The sequence below is a fragment of the Myxine glutinosa genome, chromosome 4 (assembly GCF_964187855.1).
Source record: "Myxine glutinosa chromosome 4, kmMyxGlut1.1, whole genome shotgun sequence".
NCBI lineage: Eukaryota > Metazoa > Chordata > Myxini > Myxiniformes > Myxinidae > Myxine > Myxine glutinosa.
In genome coordinates this window covers 61,514,056-61,537,446 of record NC_136264.1, presented here as the reverse complement: position 1 = coordinate 61,537,446, position 23,391 = coordinate 61,514,056, and the positions used below count along the sequence as shown (strand labels likewise).

The following is a 23,391-nucleotide window of genomic DNA, read 5'->3' as shown; positions in this document are numbered from 1 at the left end:
GAGTAACTGGAGAGGCGCGTATTGATGAGAGTTACGAGTTCAGAGAAAAGAGGCACATAAACCAAGTAAAAGCGCTCCTACTAAAGTGACGCTCGGTTGAGCTTGAGGCCGAGCCTCTATTGCATTGGGTTACGCGAGTGATAGCGCGCCGGTGACTCAACGTGCTGTGGAAATCCGCCCAGAGACGCGTACATTCCCTCCCACCTTCCTGCCTCATCTGCCCCTTTGTTCGAGAGACGCGCTGCGAGGACCTTTCCACCACCTGCTTGCCATCTTCGCGGGATGTGCTGGGACCATGGAGAGCAGGCCGGGCCGCCGTTCCTGGACGACCAAGGCAGCGTGTGAACACCATCCTACCTGAATTTCCCCTTTGTGAGTGTGATCGGGCCCATGTCTGGGGTTAATATAAGACTGACTAAGTTCTGCTCTGTGTCTGCTTTCTACCGAATTGTACATATAAGTGTAAATAATAATTAAACCTGTTATTTCTTTTTTCGACTGGCTCGTGTTTTCTATCATGAACTAAGCATGGTACGAATAGAACCGCTCGAATCGGGTTCCAACACAACGGTAACTGCACGTACCACATGGTACACAATCCGCTCGGTGTACCCAAATTACACGTGGCTTGTGCGAGGCTTGGTTCCCCGCTTCCGCGGTGGCGCAGGTATTTAGGTACGTGCGAGACTTGTCCCGAAACCCTACCTTGCGTTTGCCCAGAAGGGGCGTTTCAAGCCTCGGTTACGCCGGCCCAGAAAGAACAAGGGGCTTAATCTCCCCTTGGTAAGGGTAGGAAGGGCAGCGGAAAACCATAACAATATATATATAGATTGTTATGAATTTTGGGTTAGGGGCATGTGTAGATTTAGGTAGATCTGAATGGGTATCATGCTCTGGTTGTCATGGGTAGTAACATGTCATGGGTAGATGTCACATCTCAATGTAAATAATTAGAGGACCTGTGTCGCCCAAATGTCAGAGTAAGCTGCGTATCTGTGTCCCTGCCACGTGGGGGTGGGGCTTGGTAACTAGAATTAGGGAATAAGGATAAGATTCCATTGTGTGTCATTCCCTCTGTGATCATACCTGTGTCCTGTATGGCAACGCACTCTTAGATGTTAGCCAGGTCCATTAGTGCCACATTAATTAATTCCCCTGCCACCACAAGACATACAGGAAGAACAGCCAGGAAGCCAGTTCAAGGAACCGCAGATGGGGCCACAGTCAGCCACATCACCAGCTGCCATAGCAGGCAAACATCGTGCAAGGCAGGCTGAGGCCACGCCCACCTCACGAGAGATTGACACCGAGGGTTTGGAGGGCGGAATGCACGACTGGTGGGAGGGGACTAGAAAATTTGGTAAGAGGCACGGATGACGTGAGAGCGCCTCGGACAAGAGACTTGGAGCGGCGGACATTTTATCTCTTCGTTCTTCGACCCTGTCTTCCTTGGTCTCTCTTCGCCCCTTCGCCTCTGCCTACCTTCGCCTCCGCCTTTCTCTTCCTTTCTTGCCTTCTCGTTCCCATGTGGACCTTTGCCTGTTGAGCGCCAACAATCATCCGCCCTGGTTATTCATCACGCAGGGACGCGAGGCTAGCTGCGCACAGGCGGACATGGGCCAAGCAGCGCGTGAGTGAGAGGTGTCATCGAGGCCTGGTCGCGCCGGATGCCCTTCCTGACGCCAACACTTAGTCGCCTCTTACGATGCACAGGGATACGGTATACCTAGTCTAAGTTGGGGTACACACAGGGATCATTCATCCCAGCAGGCTGGTACTCAATTTGCCGACCTCGGACGGATGACAGGCTGAGTCAACCCCCTGGCGTTAATTCAGCGATCGACCGGGATTCGAATTCAGGATCCAAGGATCCCAAGCCTGCGCCCAAACCGCTAAACAAACACCAGGATAATATATATATATATATATTGTTGCAGATCTCAGATTACGGCGCTCCCCTTACTGAGGGGGGTTTAATCTGCTCGCCTGCTACACTGGCCGTCCGAGTCCTAGAAGATATCGCGCTCCTTTGCGGTGTTGAGGTTGACCAGGGTGACTGGTCAATGGAGTCCCAGATATCTTCACCAACCTCTCCGCAAAGCAGGACGATACTTCTGCTTGAGCCACGGACAAGATGGAAGATTGCCAAGTGGTTTAGCAATCCGAGGCTCGAGCCGTTAGCAAAAAGACTAACCCGATTCTGAGCAGTTCCGAATTCGTGCCACCGATATTCAATGGGGAAAAGACGAAAGCGACCGGATGGGAGGAACCAAAGAATAAGAAGGGTAAAGGAAGAACAAATATGGTTTATTACTATCTAAAAGAGGAAACGAAAGAAGGGAATATACAAGAAGAGGAAACAAAAGGACATAGGGCAACCTTGTACACTCTTATATAACACGCCCATGACAATACAAACAGACTCACACGGAATGGTAGCTGGTAGGGGAGGAAGGTCCAGGCAGATGGTTCCAGGCGATGAGGTGGTCCAGGCTCCGGGTCCACGGGTGAAGAATGGCTGGCAGCTTAATGCGCGACCGGACCTTACAAACACGAGGGGCTGGAATGCGCGTACGTACAGCGTGCCGAACGCTCTCAAAACCACGACAGCTCGTATCCAAAACGATCGTCCCAAACGATCCTCCGCGCAATGTTCTTATGTTCGCCGCCTCTGTGCTGTTCTCTTGCATCTGCTCTCTTCTTCATCTCCAGAATCCTCTCCGGTCCATCTCTGTAAAAAGGCTTCGTGCTCGCACTTTTATTAGAAGCCTCACGTATCAAGCCGCGTCCGCCTTGATCCGCCTGCCGGTGAACACGCCTCGGCCCGGATTGGCCGCGAGGGTTCATTCGTACCTCCCCTCGTGATGCGTTGATGGGGCCACACCTATGTTCCTGGCCGCTCCTCCCTTCTTCTCCAACTTGACCGCGTGCGTAATGGCGTCTTGAGAAGGGCGCTGCAGCTGGCAGAGAAGCCATATCATTTGGAGGGAGGCTACACCGCAATATGGATGGAATGGGAATTTGAGAAGGGGCCTAGGTTATTTGATTAATACAACGCAGATTCAACTATTGGAAACAGATCCTTACCTGAAACACATACTAATGAAATAACTAAGAAGAATCTATGGTGTCCTTCGTGTTGTAATATGACCTAACTAGGGTGCGACCTTTACAAAGGGGGATATTTACAAGAATTATTATTATACAAAGTGAAGGTTCTAAAAACCATAACACAGCACCCGTCTCTCCTCCAGGCACGTACTGTGCTGACAAAAACTTTAACTTCATGTGACACTCAGGTGTAGTAGCCCTCTACTATTAACCTTACCCTGAGTGTGACAGTTTTAAGACAATTAAGTATGTCCCGCCTGCTGCGTTGCATTCTATCTAACTGATTCATGCCCACAGGATAACTGAATCACGGAATTAATTAGCAAACTAAACATTGACGGTGGGGAGCATTATTTACAAAGACACTACTTGGTATTTACACGCGAACCCAGGACCTGTCTTTTGGGAAACAAAAGCAGAGTTTTTGGAAAGAGGAAAGGTCATGCACTGCACTGCACCGGTACACCATACCCATGGGTGTTCCGAGATGCACAATTGATATTGCAGTGCAATCTCAGAGCACCAAAAGCACCACCATAAAGCACCCAATAAAAAAACACAAAGCACCATCCAGTGCACAGTTATACAGTTCAAAATGTCACACTGGCATCCTCGCTGCACAGCCGATGTTCTGCTGGGGTCGATGTTCTGGGTGTCTCCTTGACTTGCTGCCTATTGAGAGATAACAAAAACACAAAAAGGGCACAAAAGCGTCCACTTTTTTTTTTGTTTAATTAAGGCCAGCAGGGGCCAACTAGGGTGGTCCACCTGCTTGGCATAGGTGCCACCATTACCATGGTCCGCAAGCAGGATTCCCCAGCAGTGGCCATGCCACAGCCATGTGATCCATGATGTGGTGCTCGGCCACAAACGTGTGGTCCATAAGTGGGCTTGGCCACAAATGTCTGGTCCATAAGTGGTGTACCAGTCCAGGCAGTCAGGCAGCGGAGGTGCGGGCACACAACTGAGGCGCCTGCACGCTTTCCCCTCAGTGCCCAGAGAGCACGGTCCATAGGTGGGGAAGGAAGACAAAGCAAAGTTAGCGGGGTGCAAGGGCGCAAGGGTACACATCATCACAAGGTAATGCAGAGGTGAGGTGTGCAGGAGAGCGAGCGGAGAAAGCTCGTCCGTACCGTACGCCCCCCCCCCCCCATCACCTAATCCACCCTTGCCCCTTACACCGTATTTGCACAATTTTAGAAATTCGTCGCTACATCTTGTCTTCCCCATATCTCCCCTAATTCCAAATTCATCAACAATCCCTCTAACCAAATTTGCCATCAATCAATTTATCACCAATCCCTCCTAAGCAGGAAGAGATGGAACATCAGCACAATGTTACCCCCACGTCATGATGCGTCTTACATCCAAATATTGCAAAAAAAAAAAACAGTGGTGTGGAGTCCTGTCATCTTGGTGAGTGGATGTAGATAGTGCGAAGAGATTCCAATCCTAACTATACTCTAAATGACTTTAACAATTTTACCCTACCCGGGGTCTTTCCCTGCCTAACCATTGGCCATCTTACACTATGTGGTTCTAAGAACCGAACTCCCATTGACCAAACAGTGGTGCTCACCAATATGGGGTCTCACTCCCCCGATTCTACTCCCTGTGCCCTCGCACAATTTCCGGGCTGGATCGTGTGGCGCTCCCAGCAGGTCTGCTCACCTGCACACTTCCGCCACTGCAGTTGCCTCCCGAGCTTACCTGCTCCTTACCCTAACGTACCTGGGGAAGGCCCTCTTGTGCTCTCACCCCACTACCGCCCTCTCTGGCGTCGGGCTACCCGGGTCCGTCCTCCGGATCCTCGGGCCCCATTGAACAACTCTACTGGCTCCCAGAGCCTACCTGCGGCCTCACCTGGCCGAAATACTAACAGTGGCCGAGTGCTCAACCAATCACACTCACTAAAAGGCCACACTCCCAGCCAATCTCGTTCCACTAATGCACCCAACACAACACTCTGTGCAACTACTCACACCACAGATGCCAATATCCAATCACAATTTACCTACTCCTTCTCCCTACTTTTAAACTACCCTGCCAGCGTACTCGTGAAGGGGTCCATCTTCCCCATCCACTCCTTTCGCACCAACCACTCCACTCCACGTATTCCACACTACTCACTCCACACCATCCATTCCATACTCCATGTATTCCATGCTCCATTCACTCCAGACCATCTATTTCCTGCAACCATTCTCCATTCACCTGTATTCCACTTGCACACCTGTGCCCACACACCTGGTGGCACCTGCACACCTGGTGGCACTTGCACCCTCCTTCCCTCCAGGACAATTCACTCAATACAATGCACAATCACACCTTTCACCATACTCTGCTCAATCACTTCCTGCACACACACTGCATCATCTGATCTACCTGGTTTTCCCTCTAACTTAGTGCTTCCCCCAGTCATCCCTTATTCTATGCACAACCCACGTCATTATCATCCAAACTAATCTGTCTATGTCCCCTACTACAGGTACATGTCGCTACTTAACTCTCATGTTACCTATGGTCATCTTTCTAGATCCCTATCATTTTATCCTAACCCTGCCAGGCTAGGTTTCCACCGCCATACCCCATAAATCCTATAGCTCCTTTGCCCCCACACAATGTGAGGGATGGTAAAGATACCACCCCCCGACACTGGATATCAATTTCCAATTATCACTCCTCCCAATTTCACTCACTATTAATTTCAAGCCAATTCCCTACCAATTCCAAACAATTACACTGTCATCATCACAGCCCGCTACATCTGAGCCTCCTCAGTACGTCCATGCATTCTTTACATCTCGGCTTCGCAAAGCCCAACAATGCATATGGGTGGTTTGGTCTCCTGTAGGTTGAGTCCGTCTGGCATTCGGTTCAGGGGAGGAGGTTTCGTCGGGCCAAGGCTCAAAGCACCATCCCTGCGCGGGCCCTTTCGCTCCCAAGCGTGATGGCCTAACCTTGCCCGGGTGGAGCGCCGCCACCACAAGGGGGCGCCACTCCGACCCCTCCTCCTTCCTCTCGAACCGGGCCGCCCGCTTTGCCTGGCAAAGTGCGGACTCGACCGTGCAGGGCGGGGCCCGGCCCGGATCGTGCGCGGCACTCCGAACAGGAGTGACGCGACACTGATCCCCGCCGGCTCCCGCAGTACACAAAGCCCGGCACGGACCGGGGGCTCGAGTCAGCTTACGTCGGCCTAAACGCTGCCCGGTTAACGTCGATGCTTCACTTGCATGCGCACACCACGCGTTCTGTTCCTTATTCACATATCCAGGTGTCTCCATACACTTTGTTATTGCACTTGCTCATGCATTCTCTTCACTCCATACTCAGGTCTACTCATAACGCTCCCCATACACTCTCGCGCACATTCTTGCGCGCCCTTCTCCTCGCACACTCTATCATCACACACTCCGTTCCACACCTCTCCTCCGTTACGTCCTCCGTAACACTCACCACGGGTGTGCACTCCTGCACATACCCACTCACGCGCTCCAAGGTGCCCTCCCGCACATGCGCCACAACCAACTCAGGTGTGCGTTCTCGCACACACTCAACCATTCCAAGTGTGCATCCTCGCACCCGCTCCTCATCCATCTCACTCTCTGTATCACACTCATCACACATACACCCCGACGTGCATTCTCGCTCGCACTCGGTTTCACTTCCATACTCTGCCGTGCACTCTCCCTCGCCCTCGGTAACATACTCGTGCTCCGACGCCATTCGTACACGTGCGCCGTTCACCTTCACACACCTCTTCCTCACACGCGTGCCATTGCCATTCACACAGCGCACCACGGACCTTTTACGAGCGCCCGGGTTACGCCTGCATCCCAAGCACGCGAAAATTATTTTTGCACCAAACACAGCCCAACTCACCTGGGTGCTTCCTCTTCTTCGTTCCTCCACCACCTGCAAACTTTTCATCTGGTTAATAAGCACAGCATCATGATGCGAATCCAGACTTTGTGCATTATCCATCTCTCCCTTCGCTAGTGCCTCTATGCTTGTCGTCTCTCCAGACCCAATTTCCACTACTATTTGTTCGGTTACTTTTCCAATTCTAATTTCTTTTTCCGCCGCTGCACATGAATTTGCCCTGTCCAATTCGGCGGCCGTCGGGTTTTTCACACCCCATGTCGCGATTTCTATCCCGGTCCACCCGGCTGTGCTTTGCTTCACCTCGCTTTCTCCGTGCTTCTCACACCGCGCTACCTCATCGCGTACCCCCGCGACCTCTTCGCCCAACCTGCGGTTAACCTCCCTTTCACACTCCCTTGCCTCATACCGGGCTTTGTCCCTCGCTAGCCCCTCATTAATTTCTCGGGCTTGGCCATTCACGTCCTCCAATTCGCCCCCTAATCCTCCTAATTTGCCTTCAAGCCCCACAATTTGGCTTCCCATATCATTTCTCAATTCCCCAATTTGGTTTCCCAATTGCTCACCCATCCTAGTTTCCATTCCCTCACTATCGGCCCTCATTTCTCCCATACCCTTACTCAATCCCCCTAATTTGGTTTTCCAATCATTTCCCATTTCCTCAATTTGGTTTTCTAATCCCCCAAATTTGCTGTCTAACTTCCCTATTTGGCTTCCTAATTGCTCCCCCATTCTGCTTTCCAAATTACCTAACTCTTCTTTCATTTCCCTCATTTCATTACTTTGCACCTCAATGCACGCTTTCATTTGCACCATGAAGGTGCCCATATCTATTGGCGCCGCGGGCTCTGCTACCGCGGCCATGTGCGCGGCCACGTGCGTGGTGCCGCCATCTTGTGCGCCTGCAACCCCCACTGTTACACCTTCTCCAACCCACTCTTCCATTACCCCCAATTGTTCCCTGGGGTCCTGGGTTGCCTCTAACTCTTCCTCTAACTCCCCCACTGGCATCCGACTGCCTTGACCATCCATGGCACGATATAAATTTGGTTGTTAAATAATACATTTCGGCCGCTCGTAATATCGACCAAATTTTTCAGATGGATTAAAATTTGGTTCGGGTCCAATCCCACTCCCAGACACCAAATGTTGCAGATTCGGGGTTCGGCTCTCCCCTTATCAAGGGGGGTTAATCCGCTTGTCTTTTAAGCTGGCCGTCCCCAAGTCCTGGAAGCTATGACGTCACTTTCCGTCGGTGGTAAGTAGGGTTATACGCCGAATTAGTCTTAGTACTCTTGTAGAATCCCTAATCTTACGACAAAGAAAAACTCCTCCTTTGGTTCTCACACAATGTTTATTAAACTGTAGAGGGTTGTTACATGAGTGTACCAATTCAAGATATTGACAAACTAATGAACTGACTAATATTTAACTAAGCATCGTTCTGCCGGTCATGGCAAAGGCTCCACCGTATTCTTCTGTGCGCAGATCTCTCCTCCGTTCCTTGGTCAGCGCAGCGTTCTCCTCGAAGTTCCTTTTTATCTAATAAAAGTTCCCCCAGTAGATGATAAATGTTGTTCCTGGGACAAACCCATTTAACATGGGAAATCCCTATCTAATGTCGTTTACCCCCCTGTCTTTTCCCACTTTTGGAAAACACCCCTATTAATCCAAAAGACTCTATGAGCCTTTTGGCCTTTTGAACCATGAGCTTTTTGGCCTTATGAGCCAATTAATCTACTTGGGCTAATACATAATGAAGATATTTTAATTGAGCTAGGGTCGAATGGTAAACCCATCTTGATGTACCAGGCTGAACACTAACAGCTTGGAACCAATCCTTCATTGAACCTCCAAATCCCCATTCACTTACATGTAAATTTTCCTCTCACCATCACTTTTCTTCATTTCCCCTTAACACCTCTATTCCTGACCCCCTTGGTCTTATGGGCCTTTTACTCTTACTATAAATGATCATTGTTGTTTAGTAGACCACTGAAACAACGATCCTACAAATATTTGTTTATGCGTAGGAAATAATTTAATTCTCCTACAACTCTCTTCACCATCTAATATATAATTAAAGAAGAGGTTTGAGTTTGGTTCTTTTTCAAGATATTTTAACTGAGCTAAGATAAAATGGTAAACCTCCCTCAATGTTCTTGTTTGACCTCCTCCTCTCCCACACACCATTTTTAAATTAAAGTATATATTTTCCTGATAACCATCAAAGTTTTCCGTCCGCTCAAAAATATTTCCATCTTTTTGACCCAACTCACCAGTATTTAAATTAATTCTCTTATTTGTTTTGTGAACTTTTTTACCAGTTGCCTTTTCAATAAGTCTTATTTGATATTTTTCACATTCATTATGTTTTCCATTTATATACCAAGGTTGATTACACCTCCACTCTTTAGTCTGGTTGATACTTGGTTTTATCATTTATATAATAGTAAAAAAAGGCGGCGGTAGCCCGTTAAAATCCCTAACCCCCTTTTTAACTTATCACTTATATACTTATATAACCATAAGGGAGACTATCAATTCCATTTTCTAAAATAAACCTCTTATCATCAAATGCCCCCAATGCTTTCTTATTTGTCTCTTCTGTATATAATTGATGTTTATAACTTCTTATTCCATTAATCTTTCTAAACTCTTCTTTCTTTGTTGTTAAACAGTTATAATAATCCTTAAAGTTTATTGTTTCTTTAATAACATTTTTCTTTACACCTTTTAACTTCTTATCAGTCTTTTCAACGTTATTCACAATGTATTTATAAGCATAAGCCTTGGACCTCAATCCCACAAATTCACTCATAACATTTCCTCCTAATTCATCCTTGAACTTTCCAATCACCTTTTTATTTTTAGAAGAGAACAACTCACTCTCTGGACTGTAATTACTAGTGTCATAGATATTAATGTCCTTTTTCATGTCTGAATAAACATCATCAGTAATAATTTTCAAAATAAAACTATCTGTATCCATATAAAGTAGATTAACATCATTTTGATATTTCTTCCTCAAGTTATTATAAAAGTAATCATACATTAATGACTTTGATAAATCAAGAATTGATGTTCCAATATAAATAGGTTTGTCCATTTCAATACTCTCTTTAACCAAATGGATCGCACAAAAGTTCTCAGTAAAGACCTCGGCTCTTATAAAACTCGGTCTATTAATTAATTTTGATGCTCGTTCCCAAGATGTTGATAGTCTGATATTTTGTCTTTTCCTCACATTCTCCATGGTCTTACCAAAGACTCCATGGCTCCATGGTCTTACTCTTGGCATGCGCAAGATTGGTCGTCACGTCTCTTCAAAGCTGTCCCCGCGCGCACGCTTTCGAAGTTAAGAAATTTTTCACAATTGTGTTTTTGTCGAATCTGTATCTTTCTTTCGGTGTATGTACCTATTGGGGTGACTTTAATAGGTTTATCGGTGTTGGTTTTTCATACCTGTGTACAGAATCGTCGGTTTTTTCGTAACGTGTATTCTGAGGCCTAGTGTAGTACTAGTCGGCTACCGTGTCAGCCCTTGGCTTGAGGCTTTTGTTTTTGTCTCAGCGGTTCTTCGATCGCGCTGCAATTACTTTCGGTCTCTGTTTTTCACGGTCTTTTCACCCCATACTTCCTTGTTTTAAAATCTCAAAACAAAAAACCCCCAAAAAATATTTTCCTTCCCTGTTCTTATCCGCTTGTTCGTTCTTATTTGTTCGTTCGTTCTTCAACCACGTTGTTCGTGATCACGTGATCACGTTGTTAAAAAATGTTTCATCTGTCCCCTGAAGAACTTTATTTTGTCATATTCTATAACACCTTTTTCTTCTTCTTCTATAAAAGAATGCTTTTGACTTGCTCACCAAATCTATTCATTCCAAAAAAAAATTCCATCTCTTACAGTGCATCTTTCATTCATTCCCTAAACTCTCCAGAACTCCACCCATCCTTCAGCGTCCTCAAATGTATTTTTGACTCGAATGTCTCAAGAAACTCATTTTGCAATAAATGTTCGTTTCCCATTAATCGTACACTTTTCAAAATCCAATCTCACCCCTTCCCTCCAAATCTTCCCCATCACCCATCTCTTTCAAATCTTCCCCCTTGCCCCTCTCCCCCAAATCTTCCCCATCACCCATCCCTTTCAAATCTCCCCCCCCCTGCCCCTTCCCTCCTAAACTCCCCCCACACCCCTCCCCTCCGAGACTCTCCCTCACTCCTCCCCTCCTAGACTCCCCTCTCACCCCTCCTCCTCAAAGCGTCCTCCCCGCTTCTTCCCCCTTCCAACTTTCACCTTCTTCTCCCTCAACCTACTGCCTCACTCTTCCCCCTCCTCAAATAACACCTCACTGCGCCTCACCCAATCACCATCAAACCTCTTGTCTGCCCCATTCTTCCCTTTCTCCAAGCTATTCTGTAATCTCTGACACACCTTCAACAGCTCTCCCTACCTATTCCTCCTCTTCCACATCTTACCCTACCGCTCCCCCCCCCCCCTGTTCTGTATCCGATGCTCCCCCTTCCTCTTCCTTAACAGTATGGACCTCAAACATCCAGGGCCTTCGCTCAAACTTAACTGATCTCTCCATACAGGTTGCTTCTGACAAACCAGACGTGTCTAGTAAACAAAACAGATCCTTACCTGAAACACATACGAATGAGATAACTAAAGAAGAAGCCGATGGTGTCCTACGTGTTGCAATATGACCTAACTATGGTGCGACCTTTGACCTTTACACCAAAAATGGGAGTATTTACAGGGGATTATTTATGAGGATATATTACAAATATTTACAAAGTGGAGGGTTCTAAAAACCACAACAATATATTTATATATAGACATACATACATACTAGCAAAGGTGCCGTTGCCCGGGTTCTAAATATGTAGAAAGTAAATGACGACTTCTAGCAAGTTGTTATGTAGTTCATGTTGTATGAAATTATATGTACATAACATAAGAACTTGCTATAAGATAAGTCATTTAAGTTAGAAAAGAGTGAGTGAGTTGGTGATTTAGGTCCAAGTTCAATCCATTTAGGGACTATGTTTCAGAACGGGCCACATTTGGTGGTTCTTCACAAATTTTTGCCGCTGCTGTGATTGGAACGCAGATTGTCTGCGTGGCAAGCAAGCACATGATCCACTGGGCCACCAGCGCTGCCTAGGTAAAATATTAACAGACTTGTGTTTTAGTCAGCAAGAGCTCTGGGGTGGACAACATTTCTTGTTCTGCCGTTTGGTGCTCTGATGAAAAGATGTGTGCTTGCCCCAACACGTGAGCATGCAACGTAGAGTTGACCATGAGAGAAAGATGGACTTGTCAGTTCAACTCCAGCAACCTTGAGAGACTGTCCCTGAGACTTGTTGATGGTCATAGCAAATGATAGTCTCACTGGAAACTGAAGGTGCTTGAACTGAAATGGCATATCTGTTGGGATGATGGGAATCCGTGGAATAAAAACATCCTCTCCCTTGGCACAACCAGTCATAATGGTGGCTTCGATCACATGGGGCATAAGAGTTTTGACAGCGAGTCTTGTACCGTCACAGAGTTTTTGTGCATCCAAATTTCGTAGCAACATAATGGGGGCTCCGACTTTCAGTTGCAGATTGTGAGGTGGAAAGCCAGTGAGCTGAAGAGAGTTTAGAAACTCTGTTGGATAGTTGACAGCATCGTCAAGATCAACTACAGTGTCAACTGACTTATCCCATGTGGATTGGTCTGGTAGCTGTTGAATGATGGTGGCATTAATATCCTGCACAATGTCATTTTTGGGAGCAAGGATGGCACGTTCACAAAGCCACTGATGTTTTTTATAATCTGTGAGAGGCTCGGATAAACCTTTAATAGCATTTCTTCAGATGTGTTGATGATTGTTCCACAATTTGGGGGTATTGTGACATCTCCAGTCTCAGTGTCTACTGGTATAGGACCATTTTCAATGACCATTGCCCAGTTGAAGCAAAACCTTTGGAAACTGGCCTTCCAATGGCAAGGCCTACTCGTCCTCCTCGACCTTGGCCTTGTCCTCGTCCCCTTCGCTCCTGCCTGACATGGCTCTAAGGTACTCCGCTGCAAGGCTACTTCTGCTCAACACTTACTCCACCCCATCATGCATCTCTGCAATCAAATACCACGGACTCCTGCGACGACCCAGATATATTCATAGAGGCTCTGGTCGTAAGTTTGTTTACTTACAAACAGGTCACTTCATTCCCGTACTCTGGTCGGCTCAGCGCACTCCCACTCATCGTCCCAGCGCACCTGGTCACAGCAACGCACACGATCGCACCTCCTGTCTGCAAACCCTGGCTAAATCACCTGAGTTCATCCCCACCGTACAAACAAACATGAAGCTCACTCTGTTCAATACCCGGTCCCTCAACAACAAAAGCCTCATCCTGAACGACTACATTCTGGATAATAAACTGGACTTTCTCTGGCTCACTGAAACCTGGCAACAACCTCTGGACTACTTCTCACTCAACCTCACTACACCCAATGGATATTCATACATCAATAAACCACGCTCGGAGGGCCGAGGTGGTGGAATTGCCGTAATACACCGATAGGACATCAAGACCAGCCTCATCTCCATCTCATCTGCTCCATCATTTGAACACCTGGCTTTTAAACTCTCTGGTCACACGCAGTCAGTCATGGCTGTCGTCTACAGCCCTCCCAAACCACACCCATCATTCCTGTCTGACTTCTCCTACTTTCTGACCCAGCTCTGTTCCCTCTCCCCCTCAATCCTCCTCCTCGGTGATTTCAATATCCACATGGACTCCACTGACTCCACAATAACCACTGACTTCACTCATTTACTCACCTGCTTTAACCTCACTCAACATGTCAACTTTCCTACCCAGAACTGTGGGCACATTCTGGACCTTGTCTGCTCTACTGGATTAATTTTGCACCATCTCTCTGGCTCCGACCTCACCCTCTCTGACCACTTAGCCATCAATATGACTATCAACATCCCCACCCCAGCACCAAGGCATTATCGCACTATCAACTTCCGTAAGCTAAACGCTCTTTCACTGACCTCATTCTCATCTACCCTCTCTGAAAAAATGTCCACTTCTCCCTTCGTTAACCTCCACACCCCTTCTGACCTCACTGACTACTACAACCACACTCTCTCCTCCTGCCTTGACCAGCTTGCGCCTATAAAAACCAAAACAGTTTCTTTCACCCATTCTGCTCCCTGGTTTACCCCTGAACTCCGCCTGATGAAAACTCGTGCTCGCCAACTTGAAAGACTCCGCAATAAAACAGGTCTCACAATTCACTCCCAAGCCTACAAGGACCACCTACAGCACTACAAAGATGCCCTCTCCCGTGCCCGCTCCGCCTACTACTCTAAAATTATCCACTCTGGCTCTGGAAACCCAAAAGCACTCTTCTCTACAATAAACAAACTCCTCAGCCCCCTGAACACCACCACCCAGTCATTCACAGTAGAAAACTGCATCTCCTTCCTTTCATTCTTCCAAAGCAAAATTGACAACATCTACAACAGCTTAACCACCACCGCACCCGCTCCCCCTCAAACCACCTGCCCCCCCTTATCCTGCCAACCCCTGTCTCAGTTCTCCCCAGTCTCCCCTACTGACCTCTCTGAACTCCTCATAGGAATGAAAACTGCCACCTGCACTCTTGACGCAATCCCCTCCAGCTTTGTCAAGGCCTCCCTTCCTGCTCTCTCTCCACTTATCACTGCAACAATAAACTCCTCCCTGTCTACAGGCATCGTCCCACCATCCCTCAAAATTGCTGCTGTTACCCCCATTCTGAAAAAACCTGGACTAAACCCTGACACCTTAAACAACTTCAGACCCATCTCCAACCTACCCTTTCTGTCAAAAGTTTTGGAACGCGCTGTAGCCACTCAACTCAAACATCACCTCTCTGCCAATAACCTGTATGAAACATTCCAATCCGGATTCCGCTCCAACCACAGTACTGAAACTGCTCTCCTCAAAATCACCAACGACCTTCTCCTCTCCTCTGACACCGGCAACCTCAACATTCTCATCCTCCTCGACCTCAGTGCCACCTTTGACACCATCAATCACACCATCCTCATCACCCGACTTGAAACCACCTTTAACATTACCGGCACTGCCCTCTCTTGGATCAAATCATACCTCTCTGAAAGACGCCAGTTCATCTCCATCAATAACTGCAAATCCCCCACTGCTCCCCTCCCCCAAGGTGTCCCCCAAGGTTCAGTTATTGGCCCCCTCCTCTTCATCCTGTACCTGTCCCCCCTTGGTCACTTAACCCGCCGTCTTGGTCTCCAATTCCACTGCTTCGCCGATGACATCCAGCTTTTCATCTCCACCAAGTCCATCTCCACCGCCACCCACTCTATCCTGACAAACTGCATCACTGAAATAAAATCCTGGCTTCAAATCAACTTCCTCAAACTTAACGATGATAAATCTGAAATAATCATCTTTGGCCCAAAAACGCTCACCAAATCCACCCATAACTTTGCCCTCAACATCGATGGTTTCCCAGTATCCGCCTCCCCTCACATCCGGAATCGTGGCATCATCTTTGACCAAACCCTCTCCTTCGACAAATACACCAAACAGATCACAAAGACAGCCTTCTTTCACCTGAAAAACATCGCCCGTCTCCGTCCATCCCTCTCCTCCACGGCTGCAGAAACCCTCATCCACGCCTTCATCACCTCCCGTCTGGACTACTGCAACAGCCTCCTCTATGGTTCACCCTCAATAATCACCAATAAACTCCAATACATTCAGAACTCCGCTGCCCATCTACTCACCCATTCCCGGACCCATGACCACATCACCCCCGTCCTTTATAAGCTTCACTGGCTCCTCATCCCCCAGAGAATCCAGTACAAAATCCACCTCTTGACCTACAAAGCCCTCCATAACCTGGCCCCATCCTCCCTAACTGACCGTCCCATCCAGACACACTCCCACCCGCAACCTCCGCTCTGCTGGACCAACCTCCTGACACCCCCCCCCCCCCCATCCGGACCAAATTCAGATCCTGGGGGGACAGGGCCTTCTCCATCGCTGCTCCCACCCTCTGGAACTCACTACCTCACACCATCAGAGACTCCTCCTCACTCACCACGTTCAAAACATCACTCAAGACCTACCTGTTCAACACTGCATTCAACATTTAACCCACAGCATTTAACTCCTGACTGTCTCTTCTCCTTCTCCTTCCTTTTGCTTTGATTATTTACCTATTGATTTTTGTCTTTTTGCACTTGTTTTTTGTACACTGTCAAAGCGCCTTTGGGCTTCTTGAAAAGCGCTATATAAAATAAATGTATTATTATTATTATTATTATTTGACATATTTTTTTACAGCCAGACATTTTGCTTTCCCCGTGAGGCCGTATGGCCTTGGCTGCTTGACAGGGGTCACCGATGACACTCAGGGGAAGTCGTACCTCAAAGGTATATGCCAAGGTTGTGCGTCTACCTGGTCGCATTCTCCTCACCGATTTTCTTCATAACTTACTGTCACTTGAGGGGTATCCACAACCAATCCTCCACCCATGTTGTCTGCAGGGATGGCGAGGCATCACTGTATGAATATGAAACTGGGCATATCATAAGTGCATTATTGTAGGCCATGAGCTGCATCGCATGCTCACGAGATCTCACACGATCCTGTTCGAGTCGGAAGGGCACATGGAAATTTATAAAACACGGAAGCAAACACAAACATTGATCAGGAACATATATGGCATCACATTATATCTCTACCTCAGAGTGACGATCAATTTAAACATTTAGTTTCAGAATGAAAATCAACTTAAAGATATAAACATGGAGCAGGGACATAGCATCACATTACATCTCTTCTTATTCAGAATGAAAGTCAAATCAAAGATTAAGGTTGTCTGGAGGTTTTACAACAAGGCCTGAGCGAGTAGTCCAAGGCTGTAGGAAACAGGCTTGTGGAGCTGTTCATCGAACACAACAGTGGGGGCTTTGGGGGAAACTTTGTGATCATCATTGGTGGCTGGAGAGAGGGAGGAAGCATCGTTGGGCGCTCATCATAGCTCCAATCTCTGGCTCGCACACATCTCCAGTGTGATTTGCCATCATAGCTTGCTTGAAGATTGGTTGCCTGCTCTGAGAACGTATGACCGAGGAGACTCGTGTTTTTGTACGATCTCACCAGGAACAGCCATTTGCTAGTTCCTGGCAGTGGTTCTATGCGGACCTGCTGACCCTGAACTAAAGGTGGCCACTCTCTCACTACCTGCTCATGATGGAACTTCTGCTTGATCTTCATGTCAAAATGTCATTTAACATCATGAAAGCTAGAAGATTTTGGTGCAAGTAAACTGCACTTTGCAGGCAGATTAATACCTGGTCTTACACCCGTTAACAACTGTGCAGGGGACAAGTGTAGTCCTTCTAGGGGAGTGGTGCGGTAGTGTGACAAAGCCAGATGTTTGTCCTCCAGACACCGACATGGAGGCGTCACTCCTAAGACCCATATCATCCATTGCACGGCTTCTCATATCGTTCAGCTCACTTACCTCCACAAATTTGGATAAAAATCAACAACTAAATGTACAGGTTTGACTCAAACTCGAATAGGTCCATGGCTACCTGGTTGAAGGGTAAATCTGGAATCTGTCAGTATTAGCGCTTCCAGAGGAAGCTTATTTGGATGATCTGCACAAGCAGTGTTGTTGTTTTTTACTGCATCTGTGATCTGCTGGTGCATTGTTGGTCAATGCAGCACTTCCTGAGCCCTCTCTTTCCACTTTACAATACCAAGGTGAGAGCTGTATATGATGGAGAACATGCGCTGATGGAGACTCGGTGGCACGAGTATCGGCATACCTTTACAGATAATTCTATCGGAGACACCTAACTCAGACTTTTGAGTCTCAGTATTGTCTCAATGGAATGGGCACTTCATTCAGAGAGCAAGGCCATCCAGTGTGGATCATGTACAACAGGTGTCGCAATTACAGTTGGGTCTGTTCCTGCAGCTGGGCATACATCTCCTTGATGGAGACTTTTGCCAGGGAAGTGGACATTGCATGTGAGAGGAAGCAGTATTAGGATGAAGAAGAGGCTGCTGCCAGGGAACTCAGTTGAGCAACTCAGGCCAAGGTTCTCAGCAGTCTCCCAGATATTGCGTTCTCCTGAATCAAGTTGACCAGCTCACATGCAGCTATTACAGACCTCCCATTGAAATCCAGGGAAAGATCTGTGGAGGAAACCGGCTGAATGATATAGTTAGAGTATGTTCTCATGGTTATGTTAGACTTGTGAAGTTCAGTGTTAATTGGTAGTCTTTGAAAGTCCCTGAGCGTGAGTACATTACACCTTGCACCTGTATCAATACGGAAGGTAATGGTCGCAATGCCACTGACACGGACAGTCTGACAATTTGGCACCTGACAGAGTGCCAGATGTTGTCAACCTTGTATATCTGAAGATCCTCTGAATTGTTTTCCCATAGATGTTCCTTGCTGCGTAACTACATCATCAATTAGGTTTGATTTACCCAGTCGCTGTCGCCTGCGGCACACGAACATCCAATGGTTCGGGTATTTGCAATAGGAACAGGAGCCCACTACAGGACATTCTCCTTGGTTTCGCAAATGCTGCTCATCCTTGCCACATCTACAGCATGTTTTTAATTCCTGTGGCTGTGATGAGGCACGGGGTTTGGGATGTGACTTCCTCTGAGCTGTAATGGCCGACACTCCAGGTTGGTAGTTACCTTCATCCGCAGGATGTGAATTTGCTTGCGAGACAACTCAAACTGTTTTCCAATCTCCAGGGCCTTTGCTCGTGACAATCCTTCACCTTGGCCCAGTAACGTTTCCTGCATCCTGAATCTGTTGTTGAAGACTGACTACAAAGACTTTGTGGGAGCTTTGGACTGTAAATATGACCTCCCAAGTCTTCACACAATCATGTGAACTCTTCTTCCTACAGTGTCAAGAAACTGGGACAAAGCTTGCCAGGATGATTGATGCTGCTACTTCCATTGCCCTCACAACAGACATCTGGACATCTTGTCAATCTCAGGCATATATGACTATCACCACCCACTTCCTTGAGCGATTACAACGTGCATGCTCTTGTTCTTGGCACATTGCAAATGACTCAAGAGCACACAGCAGACAAAATAGCAAAGGAACTCATAAAAGTAGCAGAGGATTGGAACATTTTCAGAAGAATAACTGTCATAGTGACGGATAATGTTGCAAATATGGTAGCTGCTGGTACTCTCCTCAAATGGCATCTCCCTTGTTATACTCATACTCTGAACCTAATTGTCAAGGATGCAAAACTCGAAAAAAAATCTGCAGCAAAAGGTCAGTTGACCCCCGCTTCTTGCTTTGCTGGCGAGGTTGTGATTTTCCAAGCTCTCCACACTCAGTTAGCTATTTCCCCCCCCACCCCCCCCCCCCCCCGTTTGTATTTTTGTCAAAACTGTATTTTTATTTTACGGTGTTTGTTTCCTTGTATCATGGATGGGAGGAAAAAACTGTGTGTACCATGGATGGGAGGAAAAAAAACACACTGTGTGTTTCTAGTAAGATCTCAGTGTAAATCATGCATACCTGTGTATAATCGTCGATTGGTTCTTGCCATGTTTTTCAGGCCGAGTCACTCAAGGTCTCCTCTCGGCGGTCGTTTGTGGTCCAGTTACTTTCATTCTCTGTTTTTTTTCCAGTCTTTCTTTTCACCCCATACTTCCCTGAACATCTTACCTTAAAGTCTTAATTAAGTTAAGGTCTTAATTTAAAAAAAAAAATTATAATAATAAAATCTAATTTCCTTCTTTGTTCGTTCAATGTTCGACCACGTGTTTTGCCCCACCCGGTTATTTTTTTTCCTCTCCTTCCTTCCCAACTCTATCCTCTCCAACTGACACCTTTCCAATTCTAGTTTTCACCGCACTCCTTCAACTTTCTCCTTCTTCCTCAAATCCACTTTCACCGAACCCGCAAATAAAACATTAACGAAGAATTTAAAAAGTAGGCATCACCTCCCATACCAACATTTGCTTATACACCGCCCTGTTCCTTCGTTCTCTGCTCTCCTGGCTGTCAATGTCCTATTCTTCTGTTCTTGAATCTGTGCTGGAATCCCTAATTCCCCTTAGGAATCCTTCATGCCCTCATTTAGGGAATTTCCCCAGATAGTTTTCACGGTTTAGTTTTAAAATGTTTAAATTTTCCCCTGAAGTGTTGAATTCTATTGCATATTAGAACACACTTTTCTTCTTCTTCTTTAAAAGGTTGTTTTCGATTTGCTCACCCAATCTCTTCATTTCAAATAAAAATTCAATCTCTTACAGTTCTTCCTTCCTATATTCCCGAAACTCAACCTGCCTTCCACCCTTCCTCCAACAAATTCAAACGGATCTCTGACTCAAAAATCACAAGAAACTCATTTTGCAATAAATGTTCGTTTTCCATTGATTGTCCAATACTTCCTAAAATCCAAACTCACCCCTCCCCACCTAAACTCCCCCCTCACCCCTCCAAAACTCACCCTCCACCAAACTCACCCTCTGCTCTGAAACTCTCTCACACCTCCCCCCCCCCCTAATTTCCCCCCTCACCTTTAAATCTCCCCACCCTCCTTTTTTCTCCACTTCTCCCCTCTTCCTGCTTCCTTTCCCTTCCAATTCTTACCTCCATCTCCTCCAACCTTCTTCCTTGCTCTGCCTGCCCCCCCTTTCAAACAACACCTCACTGTGCCTCATCCAATCACCAGCAAACCTTTTGTCCTCTTCATCCTTCCCTTTCTCCAAGCTCTTCTGAAATCTGACACTATCAACAGCTCTCCCTATCTCCTCCACTTCTGCCATCATCTTACCATACCCATCCCCTCCCCTGTCCTGTCCTGTATCCGATGCTCCCTCAACGGTATGGACCTCAAACATCTGGGGCCTTCACTCAAACCTGATTGATCTCCATACAGGTTGCTTCTGACAAACCAGACCAAATCTGCCGAACAGAAACTTTCCTCCTTCAAGATGTTTGATTCCTCAATATCTCTCCCTGGTCTCCCTCTCCTTAGGTATGATAGACCTGAGCCTCGTCCTGGAGGTGGGGTTGCTATCTTTATCAAAAACTCTCTTCCTCGCTCTCCCTGTGGTGCCCTCTCTCCACCTCACTGCTAGGAGTACCTCTGGCTACAGCTTCCCCTTCGCTCCCACCTTTTGTTCTTATGTGTGTTGTACCATCCGCCAAACAGTGATGACTCCATCCACGTCTCACCGTCTGATACCATGGACCAACTTCCATCTACTCATCCCAACTCTCTCTTCCTCAAATGTGGTGATTTCAATTGTCGCCATGCCAGCTGGCTGGGTATGGGTACCTCTCTCACCAGCCATGATGCCTCAGCAAAGGACTTCTGCGACTCACTGGGACTGACACAATCTGTCAATTTCCCGACTCGGATCTCAGTCAACGGAGCATCTTCTCTTCTTGACTTGGTTATGACAAACTTCCCTGCAAATGTCTGCTGCTCTTCTTCTGCTCCAATCGGTTCATCTGACCATATGCTTGTTAAAGTGGACATCTCTCTGTCCATTGTCAGAGAGCCTCCTCAGCGTCGACGAATCTGGAATTTCACTCAGGCCAACTGGCACGGTCTTCAAGCAGCCATCAATCATCTGGACTGGTCTCCCATCTCTACTGCCTCTGCCATCAACTCATCCTGGGAATTCTTCCAAAGTAAATTGTTCACTCTCATGCACAGATTTATCCCATCTCCTCTAGTTGTCATACTCTTCCTCCCATCCATGGTACAAGGAATCTTTTGGCGAGGCAGTTGCCCTGAAACAACTTGCCTTCACCTACTGGAAGGAAAATCCAACGGAAGGCAATCTCATTTCCTTTAACAAAGCCAGGAACAAGTGTGTGTCTACCCCCAGGAGAGCCAGGAAACAATATCTCTCCACTCCCAAACCTGTCTCCCTCTTCCAAATCGTGGTGGTGTCTGGTCAAATCTGTTTCTGGTGTTTGTTCTCCCTCCAACCCCTTCCTTACCTCAAACGGCTACACAGCTAACACTGCATGTGAAAAAGCTGAATGCCTCCACTCTGTTTGCCTTAAAATCTTGTGTCCCAAATCCGTCTCTCTCTGTACCCAAAGTACTGAGTCATACCCAGCTGCTCCTGGACTCTGTGTCCTCCTCTCCTGACAAGGTGGAAAAGTTTGTCAATACTCGACTCCGGTTCTGCAACTGGACCAGACGACATCAGCCCACAGCTCCTAAAATCCTTCTCTGCCGCTCTTTCACACTATCTCTGTTGTCTTCACCCTCTCTTTTGCTCAAGGTCGTCTGCCATCAGCATGTAAATCAGCCAACATTACTGCTTTCCACAAAAAGGTGCAAAAACAGATCCTTGCAACTACAGACCATTCAGCCTGCTCCCAATTATCAGCAAAGTCATGGAATCCATCATCGCTTCGGATATCAACTCCACTCTCTGCCGCTCCATACCTCATCCCTCAGATCGGGAGTCTGCAGCCTCCTCACACTCTGCAGACCTGGACAAAATCACAGACTGGTCAAACAAGTGGAACATGTCTTTCAATCCTGACAAATCTTACACTCACTGTCACTGTCTGGACAACCCTCCCATCTACTTTCTCAACAATGCTCTCCAAGGTCTGTCAGTCAAGCTCTTGGGTCTCAGTATCTGCAATGATCTTTCCTGGGAAAACCACATTTCCAAGCTGGCCTCCAAAGCCAGTCGCCGACTGGGCATCCTCCGTCGAGCGAAGTCCTTCCTTCGAAGAGGTTGACAAGATAATGACCACAAAATATAAACTTTCCAGTGACGTTTTATTCGGAAAAGGCATTTTGTATTACAATACAAAACGATACCCAAAGCTCCGTGAAGGCCAAGAGCTAAGTGCATATAAGCATCCACAATATTTAAAATGTCAGGTACGTATACAACATTTAAGTTCAAGTCCACATAATAGGATAGAATAAAGCAATGCAAGGGACATCGTAAGAATGCAGTGGATGAAGTGCGTAGGTGGGGGCTGGATGGGGTCAATTAGGGGACACAATCCTAAGAAGACAGTTTTGCCCACAACCATCGAGTACACATCATTGAAGAATGGGCACGAGACAGAATAAAGGATCCTCCAACCACCAAGACCAAGGCAGATGTGACATAGACTACAGTCGCTGCAATCGAGTGTCTTCTGGGTTTGTTTTGTCTGGTTTGTCTTCTGGTTTGTCTTCTGGTTTGTCTTCTGGTTTGTCTTCTGTTTGTCTTCTTCTGGAACATTTACCTGCCCTTCTTTTACCTGTCAATGAAGTTACATTCATAATAAAACATTTAATTCCGAGTCCCACGGACCGACT

The 23,391-nt window shown here is 47.0% G+C and overlaps 1 pseudogene; it reads right to left on the bottom strand.

The window, feature by feature from the left end:
- Positions 1-19,277: 19,277 nt before the first annotated feature.
- The window catches only part of LOC144891606 (uncharacterized), a 44,003-nt pseudogene continuing 39,889 nt past the window's right edge, over positions 19,278-23,391 (bottom strand).